Here is a 14,994-nt window from a genome sequence, read left to right as displayed (position 1 = left end):
GATTGTTGATGCACTGTTGCAGCCGCCGGCCAAGTGGGCGGGACACGGAGTTGGGCTGGATTTTGGTTCTCTTCTCTGCGGGGGTTTAGGCTGTGCAAGGCAGCTCGCACAGATTTTTTCAGATTATGGATTGGCAGGATTCCGTACGCATTCGCCTCATTGCCACGCCCACGCATACCCGCACGGCCGCACCGAGTCATCGTGGTTCGTTCACTCCAACGGCATTCACTCACTGTCTCAATTAAGTACTGAACAACGCAACCCGGACGACTTTGGCTGGCGTTGAGCCTTGAAGTTGATTAGCCAGCACTGGCAACAGCTGCACAAGGTGAGACAGGGCCTCCTGGCTGGCAGGCCTAATCAATCAGTTAATAAAGCTGCGCAGCAGCCGGCAGTGCAAAGAGTCCCAGTCTTCCACTCAATGTACTGGTCCCCATCACTGACTGTCCCCGTCCCACTCCGATCCCATCCAGTCTACTCCCGGCACAACGTGTGTTGCGGGCGCGCCTGTGAGCCTCAGCCTGACCTGCCCTGGCTGAGCCAAGAGGAGGCAGAGATTCATGAATGATAAATGAATCACAAATCTCAATATATTCTTACTGATATGTTGATGGCGTGGCGGCCGTTAGATTGGTGTTGCAGGGCTCAGGCTGGATTCTACAAATCTGGGTGGCCCGGAGGGGTGGGTGGCTGGGTTGGTTTTGTGCGTGGCAGCAGGTAGCGTGCGCTGATTTTTTTCAGATTGTGCATTTGCCTCTTTGCCACGCCCCAGCATACCCGCTCACGGCCGCACCCCACCACTGAGTCATTATGATTGAGTGATTCAAATAATGGCAGTTCAGTGTTTCAAGAACCGAGAGTGCCTGCCCTCACTGCCAGCTAGCACGACCCGGACAACGTTGCATTGCATTGGTGAGTACTAGCCGCTGCCAGTAGTGGGTCCTAGTGGCAATCACTGTGACTGAATGCAACAGCACCAGGTGACTTGAGGTAGGGCCTGGCAGGCCTAATCAGTTAAACTGCTGCAGCAGCCTAAGACAATCTGTGTGTGTCCCGGGCCGGCTGGCCGCCTGGCCCATCATAAACAAACCTGGCTGGCGGTAACTTAAGTTTTACTAAACAAAACAGTAACACAGTACTGATTTGAAGAAGTTCAATTAGTTAAGTCACCGTGATCATGAATATGCCGCCCCACCGTGCAGTGGGTGGCGTGGCGGTGGAACAAACTCCTGTGTGAACGTGGGATTTAATCTTATACGGGGGTGCAGGTCAGGACAAGATGCAGGCAGCTGCATTTCTCTGGGTTGCTTGCTTCATGTGACTGACTGCCTGGAATCAACACGCCCGGTCCCCTTCTTATCTTGAATAAGGTCACAAGAAGTTACTTCTCTCTCGTAGCAGAAGAGAGAACATTGTGTGTTGTTTAGAATGAAATGAAGCAAACTTAGTAACCTTTTGCAAAGGCATAATGTGCAGCGTGGTGGTGGCGTGACAGTCGCAGCAGGTCACGTCATCCGGTCACTGTGTGGCAGTGTAGTAGCAATGTAACCAGTATTGACACTAATGGGCTCCTACTTATCCGGTAGTCTATGATACTTTCTAGTGTCTAGCACTAAGGACCAAAATGCTGCTACTCTGGGACAACTCCATGCTAGGTGCAGAAAGTCCGCATCTGGCATCCCACAGCATGCACAACAAATGTCATTGACATAGTGTGATGGGGGTGCAATACTTTCTATGGTGGAGATAGTTAACGTGTACCAACTATAATCGATAGTTCGGGATAGCAGACTGGTTATATAGTGCAGCAATATATGACCATTGTTCATCTGTGTGTTCCGTTTCTAGGTCTCGCTGCTTGAGGTCTTGAGCTCTTGGTTTTCAAAGTGGCACCTTGACTTGCATATAATACGCAGGTAATAAGTTGCAGTGTGAAGGATTGCTCAATGGAGTTTCAAGGGCATGTAGCTCCGGTGCACCATCAGGAAACGATTGAAACGTCTCTCAGCATGTGGTGCAGAATCTGTGGATCACAAATGCGCCTAGTGGAGTGCTGTTAGGATCTGCTAATATGTCTTGTGTTGTGTGGTTATAAAGGTGCCCCCTGGGAATAGACGGCCCACCTTCATCAAATGCAGCTGCTGTAGTCGAGTAGATACCCTGCGACCTGAAATCAGCGGCAGGGCCAGGATATGTAATGTGGGGTTCCAGCTAGCATAGATAACCTCTAGGGGCACTTGCCAGCTGAGATGGTCCCATGCCCAGACTGTGCAGTTTACCGTGTCCACCTCAGATCTAGGGCACTTCATAAGTAGGCACAACACCGTCGATAATGGGCAGGACGCAATGTTGTCTGACTCAACAGCGAGGTGCTTATCTACCTTTGGGAGCTTTCAAGAGTTTTTTCAGGAGCTTGGGGTGTGAGAACCTGCTCAAAATATTGTCTTCCTCTGACCTAGCAGAAGAGGGGTCGAGGCTTTGTAAAGATTACCTAGTTTCTGCTCAGGGTGGGAGAGTAATTGCTCTTCTTCTTTCATGAGGTTGAAGACAAAGCCCTGAATGAAAAATAGGAAATAAAATTTAAAAAAAGATACAGGACTACTGCTCATGACGCCAATTTGAATTATTTCCCTTTTTTCCCATCCCTTTACTCGTTTGACATCATCTCTGCCTGGCACATGCTGACATCTATGTTTCTGTATTTCTCTACCCCCCCCCTTTATTTTGGTGGCATGAACAGCACTTTGCTGCCCCTATAGCCAGGGTAATGCTGCGTAACTGCCTATATTGTTAGTCCTTATTTAACCTTACTCTGAGGAAGGCAGGCTCCCTTGCTGAAATTGATCTGACTTTTCGCAGGGCTAGTTGATTGTGTGGGTGGAGCTAATCAAGGAAGTGGGTGGAGCCAGAGAAAAGTAGGTGTGGCCTCAGACAAAGATTTGAGCACCTGCACTTTATATTTTACAAATTAAGCACTGGCTATGTGTAGATGTGCACATGTTCACTAAGAAATAATCTAGATGTCCCTAAAATTTTTATCTAGCCTGCATACTGTTCAAAGAGGACAATGTTATCTTGGAAATTATTTAGTGGCTCGACTGTTCTGCACTGGCAGGACTGCCCAGTGACGTGTTTCCCTAACCCCAAGATCACCTTTAATACCCACCCTTGTATTCAGGGAAAGTTTGTGTTTTCGGTAGAGTGTAAAAGCTGCCCTTTCTAGGATTTGTAAAACTAGAATCAAAAGATGCATTTTATATAACAAATTTACTATTATATTTCTCAAAAGCCGTATTTAGTACATACATTTTTTTAGGCAAACTCACGAAGAATATGCATTGTATTTGGTTTCTGCGATATGGTTTGTATGGCTGTTGTAAGAGTTATGGATTGTGGCCCTAACCATAACCTGTGATTTTCAGTGTTTTTTGGTTTTAATTTATAATCACAATTGCACTTTATCTGTTTTTAAGCAACTTTTCATGGTTTTTGAAACACACCTTAATATTTTATAACCAAAGGTAACTATCGCTTCGTCTAAACCTGTAGTTTATCATCCACCGACAGCAACAGTTCCCTGTGCCCAATCAACCATGAACTGAAAGACCCTGCTCAGTGCCTATTTTGTAAAATATTAAGTGCCAGGGCTCTGACCAGAAGGCCACTGCAGCTTGCATCACCCATCGCCCCTGGCATCGCTGCCAAAACAACTATTAACCATCTCTCTTGCATGTAAATGCAACAGTTCCGATTATTCCAGGTCCCAAAGCTAAAGGAATGGCTGGGGAGGCAGGTATTATATTGTTTTCCTCAACAACTGTTATACTGCTTATCTCTAAATTACATGAGCAGCGCCACCATGTGGCAGACTGCCCTAAGTGTGGTGTTGACAATTAGGTGCCGAGCACCGGAAACCAATTAAGTGCTAGTGCTCAGCACCGGAAAGCACCGGCTCAAATTAAGCAATGACCCCGCTGTGTACTGCCTTTAGCTGTGCACATTGGGAGTTTGCCACAAGTACCATTCCCCCGCCCAACAGTCTATGGGTGATCAACCCTCACTGCACAAGCCTTTGGCTGTGCATAGCATGGGTGGGGCACAATGCTTAGCCTCCTGCCAGACCAGGAGTATAACTCTCTAAGAAGGGCCAACCTCCTCTGCACATAGATTTTGGCCATGTGCCGCAGGGGTTTGGCTGCAGGCAGCCAGGCCTTGCATCCAACTTGCAGCATGAGCATGCAGCCAGCCAGCAGCCATAGGGTCCCATTGCGCAGCAGGCAACCAATCACTGCTGTGCACAACCTTCGTCCATGTGCAGTGGGGATTGGCAAAAGGGACTGGACTGGAGGCTGGCCCTGCTCCCAATCCACTGCATTTGGCCAATGCCCACATGTAACTGTTGGCAAGCACAGCAAAAATGCACTGAATACTTTTTTCATTTTGCTTTACAAGATGTCTTCACCCCATGCTCAGTTTGCAAATCCGGGACCTTTCCTGAGTCTTAAATAACATCACCTAAAAACATAATGTAACTAAGCAACAACACATACTCAAACCAATAAATGATACTTTATTTAATGTTGTCTCTGTAGTAAGGGTAATGTATTATGTAATGTAATGTCATCTGTAAAATGATTTATAACATTTGTTATTATATCTGTTTTTATTTAGGGTGAGGTCATGAGCATTGCATTTGGTGTGCAATTTATAGTTTAAATGTTTGTTGCACGAGATATGGATTGTTGGCTTAATTATGGGCTTGATTACGATCTTGGCGAATGGGATACTTCGTCACAAATGTGATGGATATCCCATCCACTGTATTACATGTTCCATTATATCCTATGCAACTTGTTATAGGGTAGACGGAATTATCTATCACGTTTGTGATGAAGTATCCTATCCACCAAGTTTGTAATCAGACCCTTTGACTTGTGAATTTCAATGGGCTTTCAGTTTTAATTTGTAAAAACAACTACATTTTAACGGTACTTTTTACTGTGAATTTCTACAGATTTATTTTTAACATATGTTATACCCAAAGCTAACAATAACTTCACTTTAAGCTTCAGTTTTATCTATCTATCTATCTATCTATCTATCTATCTATCTATCTATCTATCTATCTATCTATCTATCTATCTATCTATCTATCTATCTATCTATCTATCTATCTATCTATCTATCTATCTATCTATCTATCATTTAGTTAAGGAGAACTACCCCTGTTTGTTGGAAATTCACCTCTTTTTAGTCTCGTCGTTTTCTGTTGACGAGGATTCACATTCTCACAGATTAAAGATTAAGACACTCCAGGAACAATCACATAGCCGAAATCACATGCACACTTTGTAGTAGTCCTTTACACAGCTGTAGTGTAGGAAATGCATAATACATTTACCCAACGAGGAAGCACTTACTAATTAAGCAAATGAAAGTACTTCAGTTGGGTAAAGATTTTCTGCAAAACGGGGGGCTCTACTTGGACAAAATGAGGTTTGATTCTGACTGACAGACGTCACAGAAATTAAACCTCAACGGGAAGCACCTACAAATATAAACATAGTATGTGCTCTAGTTGAAGCTCCACTTCAGTAAAGCACAAAGGATCCTAACTTATTGGCGAAGGCAAAGCAAGTGTGTTTCCTCTAGTATTCCAAATTGAAAAATTATATGAAATCCTTAATGGGGGTGAAATCATCATTGATCTATTGGAGCAAAATCTGATGTGTAGTGACTGTGACGAGTGGTTTCTTTCTTGTCTTCTGGTGAGAGCAGATTTCATGGCTCTCCCTTTTAATTAACCTGAGTATGCAAATGCCCAAAATGCATAGCAGCACTCACACACCCACTCACAGACATGCACAGGCACTCACCCACCCTCTCACAGACCCTCACGGGCACTCGCATACCCACTCACAGACCCACACAGGCACTCACACACCCACTCTGACACTCATACAGGCACTCACAGACCTACTCACAGACCCAAAGAGGCACTCACAGACCCACTCACAGACCCACACAGACACTCACATACCCACTCACACAAGAACTCACACACCCACTCGCAGACCCACACAGACACTCACACACCCACTCACAGACCCACACAGACACTCACACAATCACACATGCACTCACAGACCCACTCACAGACCCACACAGCCACACACAAATCCATTCTCAAAGGTGACTGGTTACAGTTAGGTTTAAAAGTTAACAAAATGTATAAATTCACCCAAAGAAACAAAGGTTACAGGGACGTTATAGTTAGGAAATAGATTTTTTTTTTTAAATAGAAATTCACTGAAAAAAACAAAGATTGCAGGGACATTATTATTAGGTGCAGATTTCACTCATACAAAACCATTGAAATTCAGCAGTTATAGCTACCTGAGCTAACTATAACTTATGCCCCCGCAATGCACTGCTAATGACCTCACATATTACTTCACTCATGATATGGTCAGTGACATCACTGATGACATCACTGATGACATTTCCCAAATGACATCACTGATGACATCATGTTGCACCCAGTATAAGTCAAAGAAATACTCTTTCAGGCTAAATATTGCTGCATAAAGTATGCAAAAAAGGAAATACACTGGGAATTTCCCAAGTTTTAGTTGGAGAACAGCTCCTTTATATGGCTCACCCTACAACAGCACTGACACTTTAAAACTGCTCACCTCAAATGTCTGTTTTTCTAGCAGAGATTTTAAGCATAGAATTAGGGGTGGGTGAAACTCAAGGAATTTATTTCACACTGTGGCATTCCGCAGAGTAACATAAAAACTCTGTGAGATTCTGAGGCGTTCCACTAAGGGGCAGAAAATATGCACGTTGTGCTGCCTGCACTGCAATAGTGCCAGTAACACGAGCATAACTGAAAAATCGCCATGCATGGCACCATGAGCTGCGCAAGAGTGCATGGCCAAAAATTCCAAATAACAAAAGACTCCAGGCACAGTATTACATCTCTGGATTGGTAAAATACCACCCAAGCCACCCTGGAATGAATACAAGCAGTTCCTGACCCATATTTCACTCTTATTAGAGCACGTTAGCGAGACATAGGATTTCTCAAACACAAGAGAGCACCAAGTGTAATTCAAAGCAATACTCTTTCAGGATTATAACCATACATATTTATTTAGTTCTAATATATATGTATATGTGCAGAGTGTAATATGATATTTATTACTATTGCTGAGAGTAGGGAGGGGTCATGACTCAAAAGAGTGTAAGCCCCGAGGGAGTTATGTTGGTCAACAATGGTAATGAATAGCATATTACACTCTATGATTATCCGATTTATGCCATGGGATTTTTTTATGTATATTCATTTTATGAAAATTGTATTTAAGCAAAACAAGGATGGAACAGGTTAAAACTTGTAGTAATAAATGGGTGAATGTGCATTTGTTAGTACAGTTGCACTAAATAATGTGTGTTTATTGGCCACATTTATTATCACTGCTGTGGTCCACACACACACAGACACGCACATGCACACACACACACACACATCAATCCAATGCAGAAGTAAATATGCAAATGTATTCCATCGCCAATATTACATAGCAATATTACCTAGTTTTGTGAATTAGTGCAAAACCTTTGCACCTTTTCACAAAACTACCTTGCTCATAACATCAGGAAGCTGCCAGGCAGGAAAAAAATTAAACCTGCATCCTAGGGACAGGGAAACAAAGAAAGTGAAAATAAAGTTAAAAAAATAGAACCGATGGATAGGAAATCAGTGGTATTTCAGTGGAATAGTTAATGGGAAACCGGCAGGCAAGAGCAGGCAGAAGTCTGAAGTGCCACACCCTACAAAATCTCCACTTGCATGCATCACATCAAGCATGAGATTGCCCTATTTTTTGTCAAGCAAAGTGCACCATCTCATCCATTTTGGCTATGAGGGCTGGAATTGTATTTCACTTCATAAATCAAAATATCATGTATTTTCTGGCTTTTGCCTTAATTTCCGTAAAGGGAATTATTCAAGTTTCAACCAGGTTTAGTTAAAATTGATTAAAATGCCTACTAACCAAATGCATCCAAACACTAAAAATAGAGAAAACTGTAACAAATAAGGGGCATATTAGCAATGCTTTGCGATAACTAACGCAAAGCGTGCTTAGCGCTCCTTTTCCTAACGCCCGCTATCGCAGGTTTTTATCGCGGAGATATCGCGTTATTAGCAACGCGTATCTCCAAGGCGATAAAAATACCTGCGATAGCGGGGAAATCGCCGTTTTGCAGGGAACATCACTGATTTTCCAGCGATGTTCCCTGCAAAACGGCGATTACCTTGCTGATACGACCCTGTGGTCGTATCAGCAGAATCCACCCCCTATGTTAGGGGTGGCTAAGTCAGAATTTTAGCAGACGTTAGTTTTTGGAGAAAACAGCAGTTTTTCTCCAAAAACTAACGTCTGCTAAAATGCTAGGGCATCCTTGCTGATAGCGCGAAGCCGCGTTATGGATGTTCTGACATGTAGTGAATGTCAGGAACGCCCACTTTGCATCTCATTAGAGATGCAAAGGTAGGGGTAGTGAAAAAGGGTGCTAACATGCGAATATGCATGTTAGCACTCTCTTGCTGATAGGGCAACGGTTTTATCTCCGCTCTTCTGGCTTTTAAAGCCAAAAAAGCGGAGATAAAGCCCTTGCTGATATGCCCCTTGGTTCCTCCTGTTTGATTAGTTCTTAATTTGCACCGGTGGTTTCAGGTGGGGCCCACAAGCACTCATTTTTGGGGACCGACACTTCTATTTTCCCAACAGAATTTCAATACAGAGCAAGAGAGAGAGGAATACACAAAAAGGGGAAAGAGAAAGAAGGAAAAGCAGTGACGATGGGAGAAAGTAGGGATGAAAAAGAAAAGCGATTTGACGCCTTGTCAGGGGTAGTAAGCGCTATATAAATGCAATTAAAATACAATTCAACCTACAAGAGTCCGATAAAGAGGCGGAGGGCTTTGGAGTTAGATTAAAGAGGCATGCAGGAGGAATCTTAACTACACAGCCTTTGGTATTTGTCACCCCTGCCTTTAATAACACTGGATGTGGGTTTCTGAAGAAAACGTTGTGCTCTGGCACGTATTCTATTACAAATTAAGCAGTGAGTTTGATCGATGGTCTTCCCAGATCCACATGAAAGGGCACCTAAACAGAGTATACAACATAGCATAACGGAACATAAAATAACATAATGTAATCTCTAATTTTACCACCAACTACCCATGCCAGTTTATTTCCTGACTTTTGTATTTTTCCCTTTTCATTTACAGTGCTTGTCACTGGATCAGCACATATATATTATGAAGGGCGTCCATCATATTTGAACACAATCGTATCATAAATTATTGTTCTGGTTTGGCCCTTCTGGACTGAGTGGTTTTAGAACGTCGTACTTTGTGAAAAGGAGCACTGTGTGGCATTCCCGGCACCACTGGCAAGAGTACTAGCTGTAATGTTGTATCTTAGTGTGAACACGTTGCCATCAGTTAGGAACGGCACTTCGATAACCGCTTAGCTCCCGGAGGTAACGTCAGTCATGTGGCATGCTGCGTATTGTTGCCTGTTCCCGTGTGACCTTGTTGACATCTCTTCCTGTACAAATTGTTGCAACTATTTTTCTGGCCTTCGGGAAAACTGTGTAGCGCGCATTGTCTTAAATGTTTGCTGAAACACAGTCTCAATCGATTGCCCTGCACCAAGCAACTGGAATGATACTTTAAACAGGACAGGTTTCGACACAAACTAGCTTCAGTGAAGAGAGAGTACGTGTTTGCGTGCGTGCGTGGCGTGCCAGCGTGCGTGCGTGCGGAGGGGCCTAATCCACCACGGTAACTGAGTCAGTCGGGAATGTCAGAAAGTCAGCCATACTGTCTAAACTCAGTGAACTACATGTGAATGCTGGACTTCGCAAGCTCATTTTATTTCTGAGAATTAATAAGAAAACAGTTAAATCAGCTCAGGTCGGTTAATTACGAGTTACAATGCATTGAAAAAGAATGCTGCACAAAATAGCGAGATGTTACATGTGTTAAGAGTTTGCAGAATGTCACAAGTAAATCAGCTAGTCTTTGTATCTCGGGATGCCAGGCAAGTGCACAGAACATCTTTATTTATTTCTGAAAATGGAAATGCCCGAAACAAGGTAAGTTAATGAATACATACATATGTATTCATTATAGATATCGGTTTGACGCTCAGGAGATAATTTTATTTCATAACACCGACATCCATAAACATCTGATCACTTTTGAGGAAAAGCAAAGCGCACTGGATTGAGAAATCTGGCAGTTTGAAATAGTTCACTAAATTGTTTCCGTTTCTGAATAATTTTAGTCATCACAGATGCTCGGGCGCGTGCCCTGGAGCCTGCCTGCCGAATTAATGATCTGTAAGGTGTTTATGGAACATTAGGTTAGCTGCGTAATGAGAAGATTAGTAGTAAGAAAATGTTCTGCAGGTAAATAATAATATACCGAAGTAATCCGGTGTTGCTTTTCTAAACTGGGGTCAGCTATCTGTCAGTGGAGAACACTTTCAAACAGGGGCCGTTTGCTATTTCTAAATCTCCGGCATAAATTAAAAATACACTTCCCTCGAGTAATCCCCGAGATCGCCCGGTGGAGTTTATCCAGCCGTTTTTGCAATAATGGCTGGGTGTTTGGGCAGCTGCGGACCACCTGGAAACCGGATTTGGAAATCCTTAAAGTATACAAACTGGCAGGCCCTTGCCACAGAGGGTTCAGACATCACTCGCACTGAAACATTAGGGCACCCAGGAGCCTAGGAGGGGTGGATGGCAGGGCACATACCCTACATTACCCATGCGGAGTTGTAGTGCGTAAAGGCAGCATGTTTTCTTATCTATGGCACTCGTCTTGCACACTTGAAACTTCCCACTAACGCATAATTCATACAAATAGTATGGAGCGCCATACCCTGCTGGACTCGCCTCGCTCATTCAGTTTATAGATGTATAAACCGGTTTATACACAGATAATCTAAAAAGAAAATAACGATAAGGTGAATAATAACTTGAAATGAAATACCTTATTTGCACGATTAAAAAAAACTTGGGGGTATATTTACAAGGCCCCTGCGCCATCGGAGCATCATTTTGTTTTATGCTCTGGTTTACATGGCCTTGTAAATATAGCGCCCTTTCACGCATTACTCTGTGTGACAGGGGCGTTCCATGGGTATTGCTGTGGGTGTTTCCATGCAGCGCCTATGGATTCTGACATATTCCCAGATTTAGAAGGTTTTGTAAACCAGGGAATGTGTCAGATTCTAATGCCTCCCCAGGTGAGGTGCTAAAGTGGCGCAACAAGAAGAAATTCATTTAGTTTGCCTTGTTTTTGCTCAGCACACATAGAAGGAGGAAAATGCCATCAATGATTATTTTTGTGCAGGAAGGTGTCCCGTCCTGCACAAAAAAAATCATCCCTGCAATGCAGGCACCCTAGCACCACGGTGCAAGGGTACCTGAGTTGGCGCTAGGCAGCCAATTGTGTGCCTGCGCAGGGGACTACACAGGGAAGTGTCGTATTGCTGTAAACATGACGCATCCCTGCACTTTCCTAATGAAACAGCTTGGAACAGCAAGATGGCTTGCAGCACCACGCTGCATCACTTTCTTGTTAATATGCCCCTTGTGTTTTTTTACATAGTGCAAAATACCCCAATTTTATCACTATAAAACAGGATGGAAAGCAGTGTTACTAAAAGCAAATACATGTAATCATATATTTAGGTGGGTTATAAAGGAATACGTGTCTGCTTTCGGTTACTTTAGAGCGCATGACAGAGGTTTGAAAAAGTGCAACAATATAACAGGAGGTTGCAGTCCTGATGGGGCATTAACTATTTCCAAAATTCTTCCATTAGAGCCCTTTTCTGTGCACTGCTTGGAATAGAAAAATAGAAGTGGAGATACCCAATAGCAGAATAGATACGTGTTTCTGAGAAGTGCTGGTGCTCTCCAATTAAAAGAAATGCATCTCTGATAAGTGCCAGTACTCTGCCTCTCAAATGAAAGACGAAGAGGTACTAGGTACTTGAGAGTACTGGCCCATTGAAAGCACTGGTTATTTGCTGAGTTTATTTGTATGTCAGGATATCATATGCTGAAAAGTTGTTTGACATTTATATTGCACCGTAAATATCGATTACATTAATATTGTCCCATTTGGTGTACATTTTCTTCTATTAATTTCATTATTAACTCCAGTAGGGAGATATTTTTGGAGATCATATTTAGGACACAATATTTATGTCAAACGATAATTTGACAACAATAGTGTGGCACCACACTATTGAGTTCCATTAAAAGCAAGTCTGCACAGTTCTTGTAATTGGGTATGGATCTCAAATTTGAGCCAAGAACATTGTAGAGCTCCCCGTGGAGTGCTTTAAGGGACGGTTTGGAGTGGTCTCACTTAAAGGTTAAAGGAAAGTCTGGCTGCTTAGTTCTGAAGATTTTGGAAACTGGCAACAGGATGTTTTTTGGGCTGCCAGAGTTGATGGTTTTGCAATAATAGAAGCACCCAAGGACGAGGGTTACAGCCAGCTTGACTCTGCTGTCAGTGCAGAGTAGTGGGAAGGTTATATGACTGAGCGAGCTGGATGATTGCACCCTTTGCCACAGAGTTGGACAGGAGAGTAAAACAAAACTCAGCATGGAAGAGGATCCTATGTTCCTCAATTTTCTTGAGGTATAGCATGGGGTTTGAACACTTGAGGTGCTGTCACAGTATTGAAGAATATTTTGTATCTCGAGTTACTAGTATCTCAGTCTTAGCTCCATTCATGTACAGAATGCTCTCCTTGATCAACAGCAAGGCCAGACTGGCCGTACCGGGCATCAGGTGTTTCACCGGGAGGCTGGAAAGGTGGTGAGCCAGTTTTCTTTGTGCATGCCGGTTTTGTAGCAGTGCAGCAGTTTTAAAAGCACTGTAAAGTTCCTTGTATATTCAGCAGTTTTCTGGCAACAATAAAAGTGTCAAGTTAACTGGTGATTAATGTAAATCTAAGGTAGCGTAGAGGGTTAATATGCCTGTTGCAAAGAACGTGTACCATGCATATCAAAGAACATTATTTCATATCCATAGCTGAGTGGGTTACTGCTTTTGTCGCAGAGATTCTTTTGTTTACTGTGCATTTTATATATTACAATCATCTAGCACAATCAGCTATGAACTGCCATCAAAAAGCTGCATGTTACCGGCTAGAACGGCTTAGCTTATTTTATTAACTTGGCCAACGATATCGCCGGAGGAGGAAAGATTCCGGATTCATGGAAGGGGACCGAAGTGATCCCAATCTACAAAAAAGGGGACAGGTCAATGCCCTCCAACTACCGTCCAATTAGCTTGATAGATTGTGCCCAAAAGGTCTTCTGTCGCTCGCTTTTAACTAAAATCCAAACCTGGATGGATGAGAAGAACATCCCTTACAGGCAGGCTTTTGACGGAAGACCAGAATTATTTACCAGGCCTTTCGGCTTCTCTTGCTATTTTGGAAGGTGGTTGTGTTGGGCAAAGGCAGTTTGTACCTTGCCTTTATAGATCTCAAAACTGCCTTTGATCTTGTCCCCAGAGACCTACTTTGGCAAACCCTTATGGCTATGGGAATTGCTCTCGAAAGTTTAGATCCCTTGGTCAGGTTGCACGATGATAACTTTGCACGTGTGAGGTGGGGTAAACAGGGGCAACTTACTGACCCAATTAAGATCCGGCGTGGGGTACGACAAGGGTGCGTTTTGGCACCTACTCTCTTTTCCCCTTATGTCAACCAGATTGTTGACCTTTTATGTTCAACCCCGGCTGATGCCCCTTCGTTGGCGAATCAGAAAATAGTTACTTTACTGTTCGCTGACGATACGCTTTTGGTATCCAAATCTCCGATGGGCCTTCAGAAGCTCATGGACCAATTTAAGGCTTTCTGTGACGGAAGGGGCTTGGTTATTAATACCTCTAAAACCAAGATGTTGATAATAAACCCTCGTAAACCTTTTAAACGGAACCTTGTCCTATATAATGTCCCTTTGGAGAGGGTTAGTTCCTTCGAATACTTGGGATTAGTGTTGTCAGACAGCATGACCTGGAATAATCATTTGAACAAGGCGTCCCTAAAATTCTCTCAGTTATCTGGGGTGTTGCGGCCAGAGATTTTCTTATCATATATGAAGCCCGTAGCTCCAGCCCTTAAACTCTACAGCTCAAAGGTTGTGAGTAGTGTGCTCTATGGGGCAGAACTGTGGGGTGTAGCGGTTGCAAGTAAATTAACATCAGTTGAAAATAAGTTTCTTAGGATGCTTGTAGCGTTGCCCCAAAGCACCCCCCTCCTTCTGTTAAAATTGGACCTGGGAGTCAGGTCTATACATGACCAAGCTAGATTGCGTCCCCTGCTTTTTTGGTATAGGTTGGTTCCCACCCCTGACCAGGCCCCCTATGTTGCCGCTTTTGACGAAGTGTCTGCCCTAGATAGGAATAAAAAAATTGGGTGGATAAAATATGTCAACGCAATTCGGGCAACAATTGGCCTCCCAAATGAGTCTGTTTGCTCCCCACCATTGTATTCTAAGGACATGCTAAAGCGCCAATATTGGCTATGGGTAGAGCAGACCCCTTATTCGAGGATTCGTTATGGCTGTTTAACTGATGTTTTTCTAGACATAAAATCTTCTAAACACCTCAAGAAATATTTTGATATCATCAAAGTGCCTGGGGACAGGAAACTGTATACGCAGTTCAGGTTTGGCTGTCTACCTATCAATGCTTTTACCAACCACTGGATAAACAACATCAGTCAGTCCAAGGGATGCCCTTCCTGCTCATACCCAAATGAAACTGTGGGCCATGTTTTTTTTGCATGTCCAGCTTATGACAGACCAAGAAGGAATTGGTTGGTCCCACTATCTAGACAGTTGGGGACTCATAGCCATCTTGACGCCCTACGG

The sequence above is a fragment of the Triturus cristatus genome, chromosome 6, assembly GCF_964204655.1.
Source record: "Triturus cristatus chromosome 6, aTriCri1.1, whole genome shotgun sequence".
Taxonomy (NCBI): domain Eukaryota; kingdom Metazoa; phylum Chordata; class Amphibia; order Caudata; family Salamandridae; genus Triturus; species Triturus cristatus.
Note: the sequence above shows the minus strand (reverse complement) of the source record.